Here is a 19,387-nt window from a genome sequence, read left to right as displayed (position 1 = left end):
GGTTAACCACTGTATATTTAATATTTATAGCCTTGTAAAATATGCTCAAGAAATTTGCACTATTTGGGTTCTTGCACACTGTACTGATGTATGAACATCAGCAATTCCTGTCAGAAAAGAAAGATGTGTACTAGTGTGTACAACGTTCATATTTGTCAGCACACTGAGGATCCTCAAAATCATCCAAAAAGCTTTTTTTTATTGAAGAATGATAACAGCAAGAGAGGTACAACCTTTCAGAGCCACACAGGACCCCTTAGTCAGGCATGTGATGACATGCTTGACGAAGGGTTCTTGCGTGGCTCAGATACGTTGCACCTCTTACGGTGATGTGATCAATTAAAAAAGCTTTTTTTTTTACAATTTTGAGGATCTGTAGTGTGCTGATAAATATGAATGTTGAACTGTGATGTTTCCAGTTTGCAGCTGCATGTTGCTGCCGCACCTACAATTTCTGAGCCAATTCCAGGAACATGTGTGATGGGAATATTACCATTATTTTTGTGTAGACCCATGAAAAAATTCTACAAGCTTAATTAAGGGCTTGTGGTGTACTGTATGTGTGTATTTGTGTGTATACATGTAAATAATACTGACTGGCAACACATATACCATATTGCCAAAAGTATTGGGACACCTGCCTTTACATGCACATGAACTTTAATGGCATCCCAGTCTTAGTCCATAGGGTTCAATATTGAGTTGGCTCTCCCTTTGCAGCTATAAGAGTGCTTTCACACTCGCAATGCCCGTGCGTCGTCGGTAAAACGGCGCTATTTTAAGTGGCGTTTTACTGTAGTTTTTGCGGCGCTTTCTGCCCACTAGCAGGAAGCTTTTAACCCCCCGCTAGCAGTCGAAAAAGGGTTAAAAGCGCCCACAAAGCACCGCTGCAGTGGCGCTTTGCCGGCGCTGCCCATTGATTTCAATGGGCAGGGGCACTTTAGGAGTTGTGAGTTCACCGCTCCTAAAGTGCTGCACAGAAGCTGTCGGCAGGACTTTTCTTGACCCCCTGCCAGCGCAGCGCCCCAGTGTGAAAGCACTCAGGCTTTCCCACTCGGTTTGCAGCTAAGGCTTTTTTCAGGTGCTTTGCAGGCACAATTTTTGGGTAAGAAGGACTTCCTTCATTCTAAGAGCACACTCAGCTGCATCCCTCTAGATCTGCAACACACTTGGCATGTATCATACATATGGAGAAATCTCTGCAGCAAGCCTAAGAAGATAGCAAAAAATGTCTGCAATTTTATGTTCAAGTTGGGCAAGATAAGATTTTTGGGACTTGCTGTTTACGGTACTGTTTCCATGTTTTCCAAAACAGGAATTTAAATGATGACTTTCAGGAAATCATATCTGGATGCAGACAAAAAAAAAAGGGGTAATGCAGCATACACGCAACCGGAAATGCCGACAAGAAAAGTCCGATGTGAGCTTTTGGTCGGAAATTCTGACTCCAACGGAATTTTTCTGTTGGAATTTTCCGGCAAGAAAAATTTGAGAGCTAGTTCTCGAATTTTCAACGGAGAAAAATCCTACGCATGCTCGGAATCAAGTCGACCCATGCTCGGAAGCATTGAACTTCATTTTTTTCTCGGCTCGTCGTAGTGTTGTACGTCACCGCGTTCTCGACGCTCGGAATTTGGTGTAACCGTGTGTATGCAACACGAGTTTGAGTCAAATTTCTGTTGGAAAAAAATCCACGGTTTTCTTGTCGGAAATTTTCCGATTGCATAACTTTTAATACTGATTAACGAAATAGCTTTGTAGTGATTATACTTTTATAATTTTATAATTACACTGCAATTTTCAACATATTTTTGTCTGACCCTCCTCCTAGGAACAGTCCCGGGAGGAGGGTCAGACAGGGAGAACAAAGGCTGATTGGGCTATGCGCTCTGAGCCACTGCTCCTTCTATTAGCCCAATCAGCCTTTGTTCTCCCTGTCTGACCCTCCTCCCGGGAGTGTTCCTCGGAAATAATCACGTGACCTGTCACGTGACCCGTGAAGCTGGAACAGGCCTCATCCTGATGGCCACAGGATAAGCCTGAAGACTCCACACATTCTGCTATCTTCACTTCTAAGCAGCCCATGGATCCGGGACGAGGACTACAGGATGTTACAGATGAGCCTTCTTTCCTTACCTTCTTGTGAAGCCTCGTACACACGACCGAGGAACTCGACGGGCGAAACACATCGTTTTCCTCGTCGAGTTCCTTGTTAGGCTGTCGAGAAACTCGACAAGGCAAGTTTCTCCATTCCCGTCGAGGAAATAGAGAACTTGCTCTCTTTTTGGCTCGTCGAGTTTCTCGACAGTTTCCTCGACGAAAATGTACACACGACCGGTTTTTCCTCGGCAAAAAAATATCTCCCAGCAAGTTTCTTTCTGTTTTTTGCAGAGAAACTCGGTCGTGTGTACGAGGCCTGAGTGTGTTTTGTACAATGTGTCATTAAAAGAACCTCTTTAATACTGCACATAGGTGGCGCTTCCTTTCTCTACCCCTCTTTTGCATAGTTACCAATAAATAGGAAAAATTTAAACTGCCCATCTCAAAATATATTATAAAACTCCATAGACCCTAGAGGAAGAGGATCAGGGCTGCTCTGTGCAAAACCATTGCACAGAGCAGGTAACTATAGTCATGTGTGTGTGTATAGATATAGATATATATATATATATATATATATATATATATATAACAAGGGTTTACAACCACTTTAATTGATTAAGCTTTAGTTAAATGCTGATTGGATACCATGCACAGTTGCACCAGATTCTGAGTGCACCAGTTTTAGTAAATCTCCCCCTGTATTTCAATAAGCATTACCCACAGTGCCCTTCATTTATGGCCCAATCAATCTGCACTGACAGGTCCTTTCCTGAACCTGGCTGTCACACAATCCTGGCTAGGACCCAAGCCAAACCTGGCCAATACAAAAGCCACTTTGCACAATCTTTTTGATAAAACATATTCATACAGACAATTAGCTGCAACAAATGTACCATCACGACCTACATTCCAGCATAAAAAGAATCTGCATCAATTATCTCCCCCACAGTAATTATGATAAAATGTAGCAAGAAGGTGTGAAACAGGAAATTATTTATAAGTAAACAAGCCATCCGTTGTGCATGTCAGATAGTGTCAATGATATGATATGGGAGATGCTCAAAATTCATCAGCTTATACCAAAGTCATCTCTACACTGAATGAATGTGTCCAAACAGATTAATCACTTCAGACTCCTGCTCTGTCTGCTAGGTGTAACGTGTATTATTTCTGGAACTGTAACCAGAGGAAACAAATACGTGTATTTTAAATAGAATGCCTAGTCAACCACATTCTTTGCAATTAAAATCACTTTAAAAAAAAATAAAAAAATAAATAGAATGAGGTCACCAACATGAGGAGTATCTTGTTTTCAAGAATTGTATTTGATACTTATGGGAGTATCTTCATCTGGTTTCATGAACTAGTTTGTAAAATAACCACAAACCTTGAGATTTCAATGGCTAGAATAAATGAATATCCAGGCCAATGCAATAAATGAATGTCTGACGTGCCTGAATGCACCTAAATACATTTGCAAAACATGACTTTTCTTCTGCCTTTGTGTTAAATTCCTGGTGTTCCTGACAGTCCCTCTGCTTTCCTATTAAAAACTGACCACACTAAGCAGGAGAGTACACTGTGGTCAGTTATCTGGCTGTGCTGGGAACTCAGCCTGCTCTCCTCCAATTACAAGGAACACTAGGTGGGAGATAGGGGACTTTATAGGTGCGTTTTATATAAATCCATATAGCACATCTGCATTTAGGAGATGTTGGTGCCATATGTTGACTATTGGTTAATCCCGGACTTAACCACATACTTTACCAAGACTTGTCTTGACATCCCCATCCCCCCACACAGACACAAACACACACTTTCACTGGGAAGCTCAGTGTGCTGCTGCTTCTCCTCCCCCCAGCCTCTTATGCAGAAGGAAAGTGATCACTTCAAGGGGAAAAAATGTATTTGTAATTTTTATATATATAAATAGATATATACACACACACATTTTGACTTTCATGTCTATTTTAAACTGAATGGGTTGTTTTACAATGTGATAGTTTACAATCACTTTAACCACTTCCTGCAGGCCGTATGACTTTGTACGGCTGCAGTGTGGATCCCAATTGCCGGGAGCCGTCTATATACGCCCTCCAGCCACTGGGGGGCTCGCGAGCCCGCTGCATCACTGAGATGCCGATGCGCGTGCCTGGCGGCCACGATGTCCGCCAGGCACCCGCGATCGGCGGGTACACAGACAAGGACGTGGATCTCTGTGTGTGTACACACAGATCTACGTCCTGTCAGGGAGAGAGGAGACCGATGCTGTGTCCCTTGTACATAGGGACACAGATCGGTCACCTCCCCCAGTCAGTCCCCTCCCCCTACAGTTAGAACATTCACTAGGCTACACAAATAAACCCCTTCCTCACCCTCTAGTGTTAACCCCTTCCCTGCCAGTCACATTTATACCGTAATTAGTGCATATTTATAGCACTGATCGCTGTATAAATGTTAATGGTGCCAAAAATGTGTCAAAAGTGTCCGCCATAACGTCGCAGTCCCAATAAAAATCGCAGATCGCTGCCAATACTAAAAAAATTCTGTCCCCTATTTTGTAGGCGCTATAACTTTTGCGCAAATCAGTCGCTTATTGTTGTTTTTTTTTTTTTTTTTTTACCAAAAATATGTAGAAGAATAGGTATCGGCCTAGACTGAGAAAAAAAAATTGGGATATTTATTATAGCAACAAGTAAAACATATTGAATTTGTTTTCAAAATTTTCGCTCTTTTTTTGTTTATAGCGCAAAAAATAAAAACCGCAGAGGTGATCAAATATCACCAAAAGAAAGCTATATTTGTGGGGGAAAAAATGATGTCAGTTTTGTTTGGGAGCCACGGCGCACGACCGCGCAATTGTCAGTTAAAGCGATGCAATGCCGGAAGCTGAAATTTCGCCTGGGCAGGAGGGGGGTATATGTGTCCAGTAAGCAAGTGGTTAAACTCTCCTTTTGGGTTAACAGTGTAATAATTTCTGCTTAACAACTATTTCATAGTTAACGATAAAGGATAGTTTAATTTCATTCCTAATATAAATGGACACAGTGTGTTCACTCGGTGTGAATGGGGGACTCCCTTCCGCTGAGCTATTGTATTCTAAACGGCACGGTCAGCTATGGCCGGCGGGGCTGATCGAGAGAAAGTTTTCCAATGGTCTGGTTGTACACAAGTTCATTAATAGATCAACTTGTGTACAACTAGCTGCTATACATGGATTGAAATTTGGACGGTCCCTACTTGCTTCTGGCTTCTGTCGGACGAGCTTGCTGGAAAACCAGCATCCAATTCTGATCATGTGTTCTGGCGGTGGGGGGGGGGGTTGTTCAGTCCCTCTGTCAGAATACAATAGCTCAACAGGGGAGGTCCCCACCCTAAGGCTGGAGTCACAACTATGCAGTTTTAGTGCGTTTTGCATTTTGCAGATTTGCACTATTTCCTATGGAACACGTTCTGTAGTGTAAATCTGCAAAATGCAAAAAGCACTAAAAATGCCATAGGTGTGAATCCAGCCTGAAGCCTCGTACACACGACCGAGTTTCTCGGCAAAGACCAGCAAGAAACTTGCTGGGAGATATTTTTTGCCGAGGAAACTGGTCATGTGTACATTTTCGTCGAGGAAACTGTCGAGAAACTCGACGAGCCAAAAAGAGAGCATGTTCTCTATTTCCTTGACGGGAATGGAGAAAATTGGCTTGTCGAGTTCCTCGACAGCCTAACAAGGAACTCGACGAGGAAAACGATGTGTTTCGCCCGTCGAGTTCCTCAGTCGTGTGTACGAGGCTTTAGATCACTAAGGCTGATAGTCAGCAACAATGGGTTGCAGGAAAGAAATTTGCTTAAGTTACTTTACCACTCTTATGCAGACGACACACAACTGTATTTTCGCATCTGCAAAAAAAAAGGATCATTATCTCGGTCTAGAGAAATGCCTTACTTTCATAGAAAATTGGATGACGAAGAGTTACCTTAAACTCAACGGTTCGAAAACAGAACTTCTCCTGTTTCACGCCAATCGAAAGAAACATCCCGCAACAACATGGACACCCCCGCCCATTCTGGGTAAAACCATCACCCCTAGCACCAAAGTCAAAAGTCTCTGAGTCATTTTTGACACCTACATGACAATGGATGCACAAATAGGGTCAGTATTCAGCGGATCGCACCATCTATTGCACCTACTACGCAGACTCATTCCCTTTATCCCGAAAGAAGACATAGCAGTTGTGGTGGGAACAATTATCAACTCCAGACTTGACTATGCAAATGCCCTTTACCTCGGACTCCCAAAGAACCAAATCACTCGTCTGCAAGTCGTTCAAAATACGGCCGCTCGACTTGTGACTGGGAAAAAAACATGGGAATCAATCTCACCTTCACTGAGATCCCTTCATTGGTTGCCAGTAATAGACAGAATCACTTTCAAGGCACTTTGACGCATACGTGTGTTCAAGGAAATGCCCCCCAATATCTATGCGAAAAATTAAAAGCTCACAACCCCAATCGCGTATTGCGATCCACCAACCAAAATCTACTCCAGATACCCAAAGTCAGATACAAGTCCAAAGGAGAACAAAGATTTGCAGTCCAAGGACCTAGACTATGGAATGCGCTACCAACCAGCATCCGATTGGAGGTAAACCACCTGGCCTTCAGGAGAAAGATCAAGACCCATCTCTTCTGAGGGCAAAAGTTTAGTTTAGGGAATGGATACTAAGCGCCCAGAGGCAATTCAGTTTGCATGTGTTGCGCTATATAAGTTTCTCACTCACTCACTCAATTCCTCCCATCAACACATGCGGGAATCCCTCCTGTCAGGCCATTGTCTATTACTGGCGGGTTGGGGCGGGGGAAGAAGGGTTGGAGCAGGGGAAGCCATCTCCACCAGTACAAGACATTGAATATTTCTTGGGGCTACAGCTGCTGCTAGCTCAGGTAAAACCCTGCATGCTGGTTGTACCCAAGTTGATCGATCAACTTGGTACATTCAGCCTGCCCATACATGGTTCGAATCTTGGCTGGTTACTGCTGAACCTGCTGAGATGTAAATTATGTATGATCTGCCTTAGTTAGTATGGCGACCTCTGTTTTTTCTTTTTTTTAAACCCTCTGGGCTGAACGAAAAAAAGCTTTACATGTGTACCCAGCATTAGAGTTTCCATAATTCCTCACTTTGAGATAATATGATGCTGTTTACTATTTGACTAGTTAGCATTTTAAGAATATGACAGCATGTAAAGATGTTTATCTTTAGCACTTAAACATCTCTAAAGACTTTTTTGTCCTCACATTCCCCCCACTCTCCCTTTTATATGAATGTTACTTTATTTCTCTGTATTTTACAATTTTATATATAGTATATCTTGTATACAATGTGGTATTTTTTTTTTCTATTATAAAATTGAATACAAATAATTTGAGGAAAAAAAACATCTCTAAAGACAAAAAAAAAAGAAAAGAAAAACCTAAAGCATTTAATATGAATACATTTTCTTCATATTTCCTACAAGAGGACAGCAGTGAGTGAATTCATTTACATATATGCCATAAATTTGGATGTACACATTTAATGATTGGCGCTTACAGGGATCACAGATGTACGTAGGAGGAATTCAAGAAAGAAATCGCTAGAATAAAACATGCAATGTACATGATCCTAATAGCTCATCCCAGGACCATAACCAAAATGTAGGCAGAAAATTAGGTTAAGATCTTATGAAGGAAAATGGAGAATGTTAATAATGCAGTGTTATTATAGGTGATGATACAAGCAAACTCTTCCAAATACAGTAATTTAACTGTAACATCCGTCTTTGGCTACAGGGCAGTTACAATGAACAGATCAAGTCTTAGCTGAATACCTTTAGCACTTGCTTTGAGTGCTTTGTAGCTGCTGTGAGTCCTTAAACAGATGTGCTGCAATTATGGAGATTAATGAGCTGCATTCAAAAAATTCAATAATAAGGGAGAGGGTAACCAATTTACTTTCAAAACCTTTGTTTTACCCCTGACAGGTGATCACTTTTAGGTGATCGGCAATGAATATACCCAAAACCTTTTGACTATTTTTGTAGCCTTTACACAAAGCTCCAGTATCCAGAGTGGTTAAATTAGTAATAAACCCGCATACAGCTGACGTTTCGCACTACAATGTGCATTTTCTTACATGCTAGCTATGAGTAAGCACTGATTGTAGTGCGAAACGTCAGCTGTATGCCCCTGTCATTGCTGTGATGTGTGGTGTTTGAAAACTTTTATCAATAAAAGGCAACCAAGAAGGTTTTTCCAGAGTGCGGCTGTCCAAACATTTCTTTCTACTATTGCTTCGTGCATTGCCGGCACCTGGGTTTCTCTGAGAGGATACAGATTCATCCACATACCCTATTGGAGCGGTGACTATCTTCGTTTTGGACATAGCAGATGTAGCAGTTAGAGTTGAGATAAATCATTTACCACTGGTAGGGGTGCTTACAATGATCAGCTTTTATTTACTTATGAAAAATCGTCATTTTAAAAAGAATAAAAACTGTTTGCTGTAACTGCTTATAAAGTATTAGCTCGAGTTTAGCTTCAATTTGTTCTTGTATTTAAATCTGTTAGTTCATCTAATACTATCCCCCAGCCTGACAATGCTGCTGTTCAAAGGTGCCCCAGATTCTTCTTCGTCCACTCTAATACAGGAGGTGTGTTCCTGGTAGAATCAAGTGAAAAAAGAGGGAAAATAGCCAAAAAAAAAGAAAACTTTTGCAGCCACCACACCGGAAGATTGATAAGCTGCACAATATAATTTTTTATTTTAAATATAACAAAAGGTAAAATTATGCATTTTTAAAGCGAAGCTCCACCCAAAAGGGGAAGCTCCGCCTGTTTGCCTCCCCTCCGCTGCCACATTTGGCACCTTTTGGGAGGTGGGGGGGGGGGGGGAGGAGTGCGTACCTGGTTTTGACAGGTACCTGCTACCATTTCTGGCCGACTTTGCCACAAGGCTTCACTTCCAGTGTCCTTCAGTCGGGATGGACGAAGACACCTGCTGGATTCCAGGACAGGTAAGTGTCCTAATATTAAAAGTCAGTATTTGTAGCTGCTGACTCAATTTTTTTTAAGGAGCCTGGAGCTCCCCTTTAAGGAAAAAATTACTTGTCTCTACATCTTTGCAGCATCTATAAGGTGCAAATTCCCAAGCAAATGTTTGGTATGGTTCGCCAGAACAAAATCAAATGCATACAGTGCATCCATTTAGACGTGATTTCCTATTGGGAGTATCTCACCAAAAAAAAAATTATTGCTGCAGGGGATGCCTGAAATCTGACTTGGTCTTAGTGCAGACTTCTGTACCAAGACAGCAAATGTACACTGTTATACAAGCTGTACACTCACTACTTGACATTGTAGCAAAGTGTCATTTCTTCAGTGTTGTCACATGAAGAGATATAATAAAATATTTACAAAAATGTGAGGGGTGTACTCACTTTTGTGAGATACTGTACATGCTGGATTTTGCAGGGGGATTAAGGGAAAACGATAAATGCAGATGCACTCACAATTAAGTGCTAAAGCATATATTTTTTTATTAATAGGAGGTCAAAGTTCTATTTTATTTGTACTAATTATAGTCTGGTCACTGGGATCAAGACCGAGAGTAATTAAGCCCTGTATTCCATCTTGATCATTTGGACTATTCACTCATATAATGGGACCTCTTACCATCTGGGGTCCCTGTGCAACAGCAGGCACAGTACTTCTGCCCCTTGTACTTTTGTAAAGGGAGTATACAGAGGAGAAAGGTTGATCACAGTTTTAGAAAGGATATTTAACAAGACTATGCTGACTCTGGCCAGGTTGCTTTCCCGTAGACATGCTCGCTCTCTCTCTCTCTCTCTCTCTCTCTCTCTAGTTCTTTTCTTAGCAATCCTTATTCTAGTCTTTGACCACACTGCTGCCTGAACAAACCCCTGTTAATGATTCATGCAGTAAAAATAATTCAAGATAAAAACAGAGACCAGCGACGCCAGGTTATCTGGAGGTGTTTTTGTTCCTGTAACAAATCCCACAGAGAGAAAAGTTATCACGTGTAGGTGGAAGAATGGAGAGCAACGCGGCGGTTAAATACTGTTCCAAATAAAATCTATTGAAGAGGTACGTTCCGCTGCAGACATTTAATCACTATCTTCCTCTGGCTTTATATCAGGCTGTCTAGAAAACAACATTAACCCCTTTTTCACAATCCTTAATCAAATATCAGTGAGACTAGGGTATCAATAAGGCTCCAAAGACTTAGCAGACAGGCATGACCAAATAGTGTTGGATCTTTACTGCCAGGACTGAATTTTTGGTCAAGATAAAGAATAGCATTGAGGTGTTTGTTGAACACACATTCACGCACACTCATCCATGCAAGTTTGTAACTGTGAAAATCTTGAATTTTGTTTATCAATCTTTCCTTTTCTGGGGAACCTTCATGGCAGCATTAGGAAAGCTAGTCCCTACCTATCAAATGGGACAGAATGTTGAGAGGTAAAAAGTCACTGCTCCACCCAGAGCTAACAATCAAAACATAGCTTAATTTCAGGTCTAAAACATGTAGTGAAAGGGCCAGATTCAGGTAGGAGATACGACGGCGTATCTCCAGATACGCCGTCCTATCTCTGAGTGTGAGGCGTCGTATCTTGGCGCCTGATTCAAAGAATCAGATAAGCCAGAATTTGTCTAAGATACGACCAGCGTAAGTCTCCTACGCCGTCGTATCTTAACTGAATATTTACGCTGGCCGATAGGGGCTACACGCCCCTATCAGCCAGCGTAAATATTCAGTTGAGTTACGCTGAGTTACGTCTAGAATATGTAAATCAGCTAGATACGCCTATTCACAAACGTACGCCCGGTCATCGCAGTACAGATACGCCGTTTACGTAAGGCTTTTTCCAGCATAAAGTTACCCCTGCTATATGAGGCGCAGCCAATGTTAAGTATGGATGTCGGGCCAGCGTCAAATACGTTGTTTGCGTAAGTCGTTTGCGAATAGGGCTGTGCGTCATTTACGTTCACGTCGAAAGCATTGGCTTTTTGCAGGTTAATTTGGAGCATGCGCACTGGGATACTTTCATGGACGGCGCATGCGCCGTTCGTAAAAAGCATCATTTACGTGGGGTCACAATAAATTAACATAAAACAAGCCCACATGTTCCACATTTGAATAAGGCGGGCCTACGCCGGCCTATTTACGCTACGCCATCGCAACTTTGCTTTGTGAATACTGCACTTGCCTGTCAAAGTTGCGGAGGCGTAGCGTAAATAGGATACGTTTACGCCCGCACACAAATACGCGCTCCCTACCTGAATCTACCCCAAAGTGTGTAAACTGGCAACAATTATTTTGCATTCTACCTATCACTGGCAAGGACACTTCAAACTGGTATCTAGAGATATCAACACATTAAGGAAGATTGGAGGGCAGATTGTTTAAAACGTTCTGCTTCCTGTCCCAGTTGAGAGAGACTGTCCAGGTGGTGCTGATGTGAAGGATTACCAGATTTAAAAAATTGTGATGGCTAGATCATTGTTGAAGGTCCAGCCACTGCCGTGGGTTTATGGTAAGCTTTATCTAACTTACACAGCAAATATTAAAGTATATGTGAATCCTTACCTCGTTAAACAACTCAATCAATTTAAAATAGAAAGGCAAAACCTTTATACAATGGTTAAAAATACGTATTGGCCACGTCACCATTTTTCTAGGTAAATATATTTCTAAAGGTGCTATTGGCATTAATTTTTCACTGCATGTCAGTAACAATCCATACATATAAAGAAACAAAAACAAATACGTTCAGAAATGAAGTTATGTGTAATAAAATGGAATGACACAGGGAAAAACTATTAAACATGCTAACTGAAATATATTTAGTAGTTCGTACAAAATCCTTTGTTGGTAATGACGGCTTCAAGATGCCTCCTGTATGGAGAAATTAGTAGCATGCATTGCTCAGGTATGATTTTGGCCCATTCTTCCACACAAACAGTCTTCAAATCTTGAAAGTTCTATGAACTCTTATCTTTAGTTCTTTCCATAGATTTTCTATTGGATTCAAGTCAGGTGATTGGCTGAGCCATTCTAGCAACTGTATTTTCTTTCTTTCTTTGAAACCAATTGAAAGTTTCCTTGGCTTTGTGTTTGGGATCATTGTCCTGCTGAAATGTCCACCCTCGTTTCATCTTCATCATCCTGGTAGATGGCAGCAGATTTTTATCAAGAATGTCTTGGTAAATTTTTCCATTCATCCTTCCTTCAATGATATGACGTTTGCCAGTTCATTGAGGGAACCATGAATGCCATCATGTACTGTGACATACTGAAGTAGAGCATGATCCCCTCCCTTCGGAGACTGGGCTGCAGGGCAGTATTCCAATATAATGACCCCAAACACACCTCCAACAAGACCACTGCCTTGCTAAAGAAGCTGAGGGTAAAGGTGGATGGACTGGCCAAGCATGTCCCCAGACCTAAACCCTATTGAGCATCTGTGTGGGATCCTCAAATGGAAGGTGGAGGAGCTCAAGGTCTCTAACATCCACCAGCTCTGTGATGTCATCATGGAGGAGTGGAAAAGAACTCCAGTGGCAACCTGTGAAGCTATGGTGAACTCCATGCCCAGGAGGGTTAAGGCAGTGCTGGAAAATAATGTTAAAATATTTACAAAAATTTAAGGGGTGTACTCACTTTTGTGAGATACTGTATATATATATATATATACAGTATATATCATTCTAAATATCATTTTTTTTTTTTTTTTTTTTTTTATCAAATCATCTCAGTTCTCAGCTACATAAGAGGTTTCAAAAGCACTGACCATGCTCAGATGGCTGTGCTCTCATGCCTAGTGTGATCAACTTAAAATAGGAAAGCAGGGGGAATGGCAGGATCACCAGATATCTATATATATAAAACTCAACGTGTGTGTGTATGCATGTTCCAGCATCACGTCCAAACGGCTAAAGATATTAACATGAAACTTGGCACACATGTTACTTATATGTCAGCAACAACATAGGATAGGTGGTTTAACCCTTTGCCATGGTCGGGGTTTTTCTTTAAAGTCCCATTCAACTCTATGGGAAATACATGTTACTTCATAACTTCCAAACGGCTGTACATATTTCGATAACACTTGGTCACATGTTACTTATATGTCCACTTAAACTATAGGATAGTTAATTTATCCCTTAACTACCCCCATTTGTGAGGGTCGGGGTTTTTGTTTAAAGTCCCATGCAAATCAATGGGAAATGTATGTTCCCACATAACTTCTGTACGCCTGGAGATATTTCAATAATACCTGCTACACATATTACTTATATGCCAAATAAAAATATATGACAGTTAAATTAACCCTTACCTACACCCTTATATAAAAGATGGGTATATTTATATTACTATGATTTTCCTCCCCAAAAGGTTAAGATAGGAAGACCGGGCAATGCCGGGTATTCAGCTAGTTTCACATAAAGGAAGAAATACAAAGATAACAGGATTTGTTTAACTCCAGTACATGGTACAACAGGCACATATCGGGAATATATTGAGGTAACATTCTTTTATTACTCCTGTAAGACAATACATACGTCTGTTTATTAACTGCAATAATTCCACTGGCTTTCTACAAATATGAGAACAATACTACTACATGCATTATACAGCATGTGAAATATTAGGGTTAAACAGAGGACAAGGATAAATTGTGTACCATGTATGTCATAATTTTGGGGCTTTTCCAGCTCTCCAGAATTGCAGTACATGGAAACCATAATTTCTGGGGTTGCAGAAGAATAACACAATTTTAACACTTGAGGGATCCCAACTCCAAAATGGTTTAGCCCTACTATATTATGAAATACTAAACTCATTACTGAAACCCTACTTTAGACCAGTTCTCAATACCCAGGTTATTTGTTCAGATCATTCCTTTATTCTAAAATAAACTGAAAAAAATTGGTGTGCTACAAATCACAGGAGCAGTTAAACAATTAAAATCATCACTTCCAACTGGACATGTGTAGAGGGAATCTGCAATAATAATGGATCAAAGGGGCAGAGAAGAGATCTCGTCAGAGTCTAAGTGAAATGTGAACTGTCATTGCGTGTTGACAGTATGGTCTCAACTGCAGAGGAAGGCTGCCCAAACGAATTAGTCTAGAAAAAAGCCTTTGACGTTATTCTAAGTATCTCATTAGCCTCTGTAATGAGAGACGTCTTGTTGAAGTGCCAATGAAGTAACAACTGGAGTGGATCAGAAAAACAGAGTCAGCTGTGTGCTGGTTCAAGGTGTTCAAGTAGCTTTAAGTGAGGAGGAGAGTATTGAGGAGTCAAGAAAAATATGTGGTTCATGATAAGTGGAAGCACAGGTGATAAAACATCAAAATATGGATACAGTAGCATATAGGACTTAAAAGTATGGTGGGGGGAGAGAAAAAAAATTAATCGAGGAGATAATTTGATAAATGTGCCATGTCAGTTCCTGCACAACACTGGAATAATGGAATTGTCAGCCAGAGACATATGGTTACATTAAAGGTTGAACCTTCAAAGAAAAAAGAAAAATCAACTTTGCAATATAAGCCTCATCAATCTGTTCTTCCTTTGATTTTGTCTCAACGTTCTCTGCCGCTATAATGCAGGGTTCGCCGTGTGCCATTACTTATATAGCCATGGGGCGGGGCCACTTGTGACGTCATCCTGAGGCTCCACCCCTTGTGACATGACCGTCCATGGCACGATGGGCAAAAAAATATATATTTTTTTCCATTTTGGCGAGGGTTCCCCTTCAAGATCTTCAGCGACTAGCTGCATCGCAAGTCAGATCATCATGATCCGACTTGTTTATGCGACTTTTATTCAAATCAATGGGTTCTCATAGGGAACCATTCATTTCAATAGAGGCAGAGAAAGCACGTTTTTAGAGCTGCTTTTTCCTGGTGTTGGTAGTGACTTTGCAGTTTGTTTTTTCTAACGCCTTGTGTGCATGAGGTCTTAGGGTGGCCACTCACTAAAGATACACCATATTCTAGTACTATCTGTAATACAAGAAGTGGTGGGAATAGATATAGCCCCGACCCCACAGATATGCCTTTTAGGCTTAGTAGAAGAATTAGCCCCCAGGATAGCAGAGAGAACTCTTATAGGACTCCTGATATTCTATGCCAGGAAAATGATCACTCTCTGCTGGAAAAAATGTGCCCCGCCGTCCATATTGTTATGGAAAACACATGTCAATAAAGTACTACCACTCTATAAGGAAACCTACCACAATAGAGGTGCCCCAAAAAATCTGATAGCGTGTGGGCCAAATGCCTAGCAGAGGCCTCTACGGCAACCGTAGACCGATTAAGCATGTACATAATACCACTCTATGGGTGGATGTGATTTTGGTACATTGGGTGATCTTTTTGTAGTGCAGCCTCTAATATGGGTTTATTGGATATCTGTTATTGTCCTGTGGTTCTCGACTGAAAGATTTGATCCTAAGACATTTCAACTGAGCAGGAGCCAATACAGCACTGTGTTGTTTGTTCTTTTTCTTTCGTGGACATGCTGCAGCTGTATGTTACTAATGATGAAAGCAGCCCAATTGTCGGCTGGCACTGACCCCTGCGTGGGTCTAGATTCAATGCTGTGGCAGGTTTACTGTTTGTTTGTATGTTGTATACTCAATAAAAAGATAAAAAAAAAAAAAAAGATACACCATCTTCCACTGGTCAGTGTCCCTTGTCTACACTGGCAGTCATGATGATATGGGGTGTCATGATGTGGGCACATGACTGAGGAGATCCCACTAAGTATGATTTATGTTATTTTCTTTAGGGGAGAAGCATGTTGGAACAGAATACACAAAATCTGACCTAACTCTACTGCAGATAAGTTATACAAACATGTGATTGGACAGTAAAAGAGATGAAGCAGACTAATAAGCACAGTTCACTCTGCTCTTCTTCTGTGAGCACATGACTGTAGCATACCCGGTTGGCTCCTTGTGCTGCCGTCACGCACCCTTATTAATCGCTGCCATTCAGGGGATTGCAAAAGGCTGATATATTACGCAAAATTCAGTTCCTTATACTAGTTACCTAAAAAAATATATATTTTTTGTTTATCTGCCTGGTGTTTAGCTTTAAGAAATATGCACCTTTTCTATTTTGCACCCTTTAGACAACAAAGCATTCCATTTTTTTAACTTCAGTTACATGGAAAAAAAAAAAAAGTAAAAAACAAAACAGGGAGAATTCGGAAAACAATATTGTTTTGCAGATCTACTACATTAAATTATAGGTTGTTGGTGGTATACTGGTTTGGAAACATTGGGATATTAAAAGATAATGTACATTTTTAATATCACCCTCATAGTCTTTAGTTTGTCAGTTAAAAAAAAAAAGTTTTTCCTCAAAATGGGACAATTCTTTTGCTGTAAGCAGAAAGTGGTATTTTTAGTACTTGGGTCAAAAATGGTAAATAAGCATAAGGTTGAGAAGTGTGAGGCATCATGTGCCAGCTCCCTCTTAAAGTCGTCATTCAGACACCATATTTCCAGAAAAAGTATTACAAGTTCCAGAATCCTCACCAGCCAATGGATTGGACGAAAAAATACAGACCTTAAATTATACTAATCCTCTTCCCGTTCTCTGTCTTTTTTTCTATTCAGCTATCTTCAGTAACATTGTTGAACAGAATATTGGTAGACAATAAATCAGCAGAACAGGCAGCACAAGTCACCACTCAATGAACTAACGCCGGCTCCACAAATGCATATAATCTCATGAGGTTGAAGCCTCAGACTATTTCGAGCATGATTACCACATAATTTGTGATGCCATGGCAACCACTGGAACTTCAGGCCATCCCAGAACTTCCATATCCTTGGGTAACGTCTTCCTCAGAAGAGTCTTCTGCCACATTAGATATAACTAAATTGTCTGCCCAGCTGTAAACAATTCATAGAGTTTGTAAGCATTAACTCTGACAGTGCTGTCTACGACCTGCCCCAAGACCCAGAATCCGTGTCCTAACTTAAGTCATAAAAGATTACAATATAGCTACTTGTGCCGAGGCCACAGCCCCATACAAGGGATGCCGCTGGTTAAGAATGGTGCTTGGGCCCAGTGAAGGCTGGCGGAAATGAAGGGGTTAACCTGAATCCAGGGCAAGTGTGGGTAATATTTAGCTCATTTTAAACATGCTATTTTCCATTCTGATAGAACGCAATGAGTGTGGAGCTGTGCATCCGTGTGTTTAAGGACGCAGATGTTTTTTGTCTTTACATATCAAGTCGTCAAAGCCACATTAGAAGAGTCGTAATTTATCCAGCAAGTCAGGGGAGTCTTTCGCCAGAAGTAACAGCACAATCAAGAGATTTGAAGTGTGTTTGTTCAGAGGTTACATCATTTCTAAGTATCAGAACGTGCTTACTTTTACATACTATACCTAGGCAATGCAAAAGCAGTGACTGCTGAACCTCAAAGCACTTCCAAGAATGTCAAGAACTACAACTGTGGCGAGATGCAGGGCTTGATATCTACGCAATGTACAAGAAGCACTGCTAACAGCCGATCTGCCACGGAAGCATAAATCTGGACATAAATGCACCATATATGGCTCCTTATGTTGCACCTTAATTACCCAACATGCAGATTTACTACTATCTAGTGACATAGTAATGCAGGAGTACAGCACCAGATAACCCATGGTGAATCAGCAGATGAATAACTGAGAACCTCCAGTTGGACTTCTCGTGCCTAGCACACGATTTTACCAGAATCCTTAGCATCTTGCCTAATTTAATCTTGAGTCACATCACAGATAAACTGGCCAACATTCTCAGGTTTTCGGTAATGTGACCAAAAAATGTAGGTACAGTTGAATAGACTGCCATGCATCCCCTTGTGACTGATCCCTTCCAGCAAATCAAATTTGGAAGAAAGAATTATCTTTTTACTGTGAACATGCTTATTGTCTTGCCACTCAAATAAGAAGCATAGATCACATAACTTCTCAACACTTGTCAATTGGTTAATAGACTTTTAGATCTTATAGCCAACTACAACATCTCTCTGTGGTCATGCACATGCAGAACAAACTGAACCTATGCAGGTTTTCAGTCACCATATTTAGGATGGCCAGGGCAGTGTAGCATTGCACTTCTGCCTTTGAGTTCCATGCTGCATGTCCCCCTACCGCACAGAAGGTGGGTTTTTGCAATTGTTCTATACTTACACTTGTTTACTTTGAGGCCTAATGATTGGTGGATGTTCTGGGTGATTAGTAATCTTCAATAAGCACCTGGAGTCTTTTTGTGAAGAACAGTTATATTTTGAGTTGATGTATATATTTTTTCTATATAGACTCTTACATAATTGCGATATCACCCTACTGACTATGATTAGCCTCAGTATATTAAGTCATTAGATGTGATATAGTCCTTAGTTGACACCCACAGAGTATCGATACTCCTATATATACAGTGTATATTATATAGATATATATAGATAGATATATTTAAATATCTATCTATATAATCTATATATATTGTGAGGGCGGGACCCTGTGCTATGGGAAAGATTGCTGGGTTACGCCATATGTTGGAGAGAAAGACACACTAATTAGACAGCTGTGTGTTCAGCTATTTAGTTCTGACCTGACTATAGCTCAGGGCCCCACCCTACAGACAGGAAGTCTGTCCCGGGAAATCAGGTGGACTCCCAAATCCCTCTGAGTGGAGTCAGGGGCTGTGTGGATGCCTGCAGGAGGCAGATGTCCTTAATGAAAGCAAGCTAGGTTTGAGCTTAACGTTAGGAAACTGTGTGTTCTGAGGAACAGAACTAGGCCTAGGCTAAAGGCCTGAAACAGCCAGATGGCAAGTGTGTGAAAGCCAGGAGGCTAAACTGTTGAATTTGTCAAGATACAGGAATGGTGGAACCCCCTGCGAGGGCTACTATTGTATTTGTGAACATTCGTGTTTTTTAAATAAAAGTGGGCTACCAGGCCCTTAAAAACTCAGTTCTGGATTGGCGTACTCACTGGAAAACGCATCTATCGCTGGAGTCTAATAACCCCAATCTTACAATATATATATACGGTATATATAGATATATATCTATCTATCTATCTATCTATCTATCTATCTATATATATATATATATATATATATATATATATATATATATATATATATATATATATAAAATCTTCATGTACAGTATGTCATCACTGTTATTACAGAGGAGTCTCATGCCCATATAT

The 19,387-nt window shown here is 40.8% G+C and overlaps 1 protein-coding gene across 4 annotated transcripts in view; it reads right to left on the bottom strand.

The window, feature by feature from the left end:
- SHANK2 (SH3 and multiple ankyrin repeat domains 2) overlaps positions 1-19,387 on the bottom strand; it is a 530,251-nt gene that overhangs the window by 375,942 nt on the left and 134,922 nt on the right. The window lies entirely within an intron of this gene.

Source organism: Rana temporaria, chromosome 11 (assembly GCF_905171775.1).
Source record: "Rana temporaria chromosome 11, aRanTem1.1, whole genome shotgun sequence".
Classification (NCBI taxonomy): Eukaryota; Metazoa; Chordata; class Amphibia; order Anura; family Ranidae; genus Rana; species Rana temporaria.
This window is presented reverse-complemented; position numbering and strand designations above follow the sequence as displayed.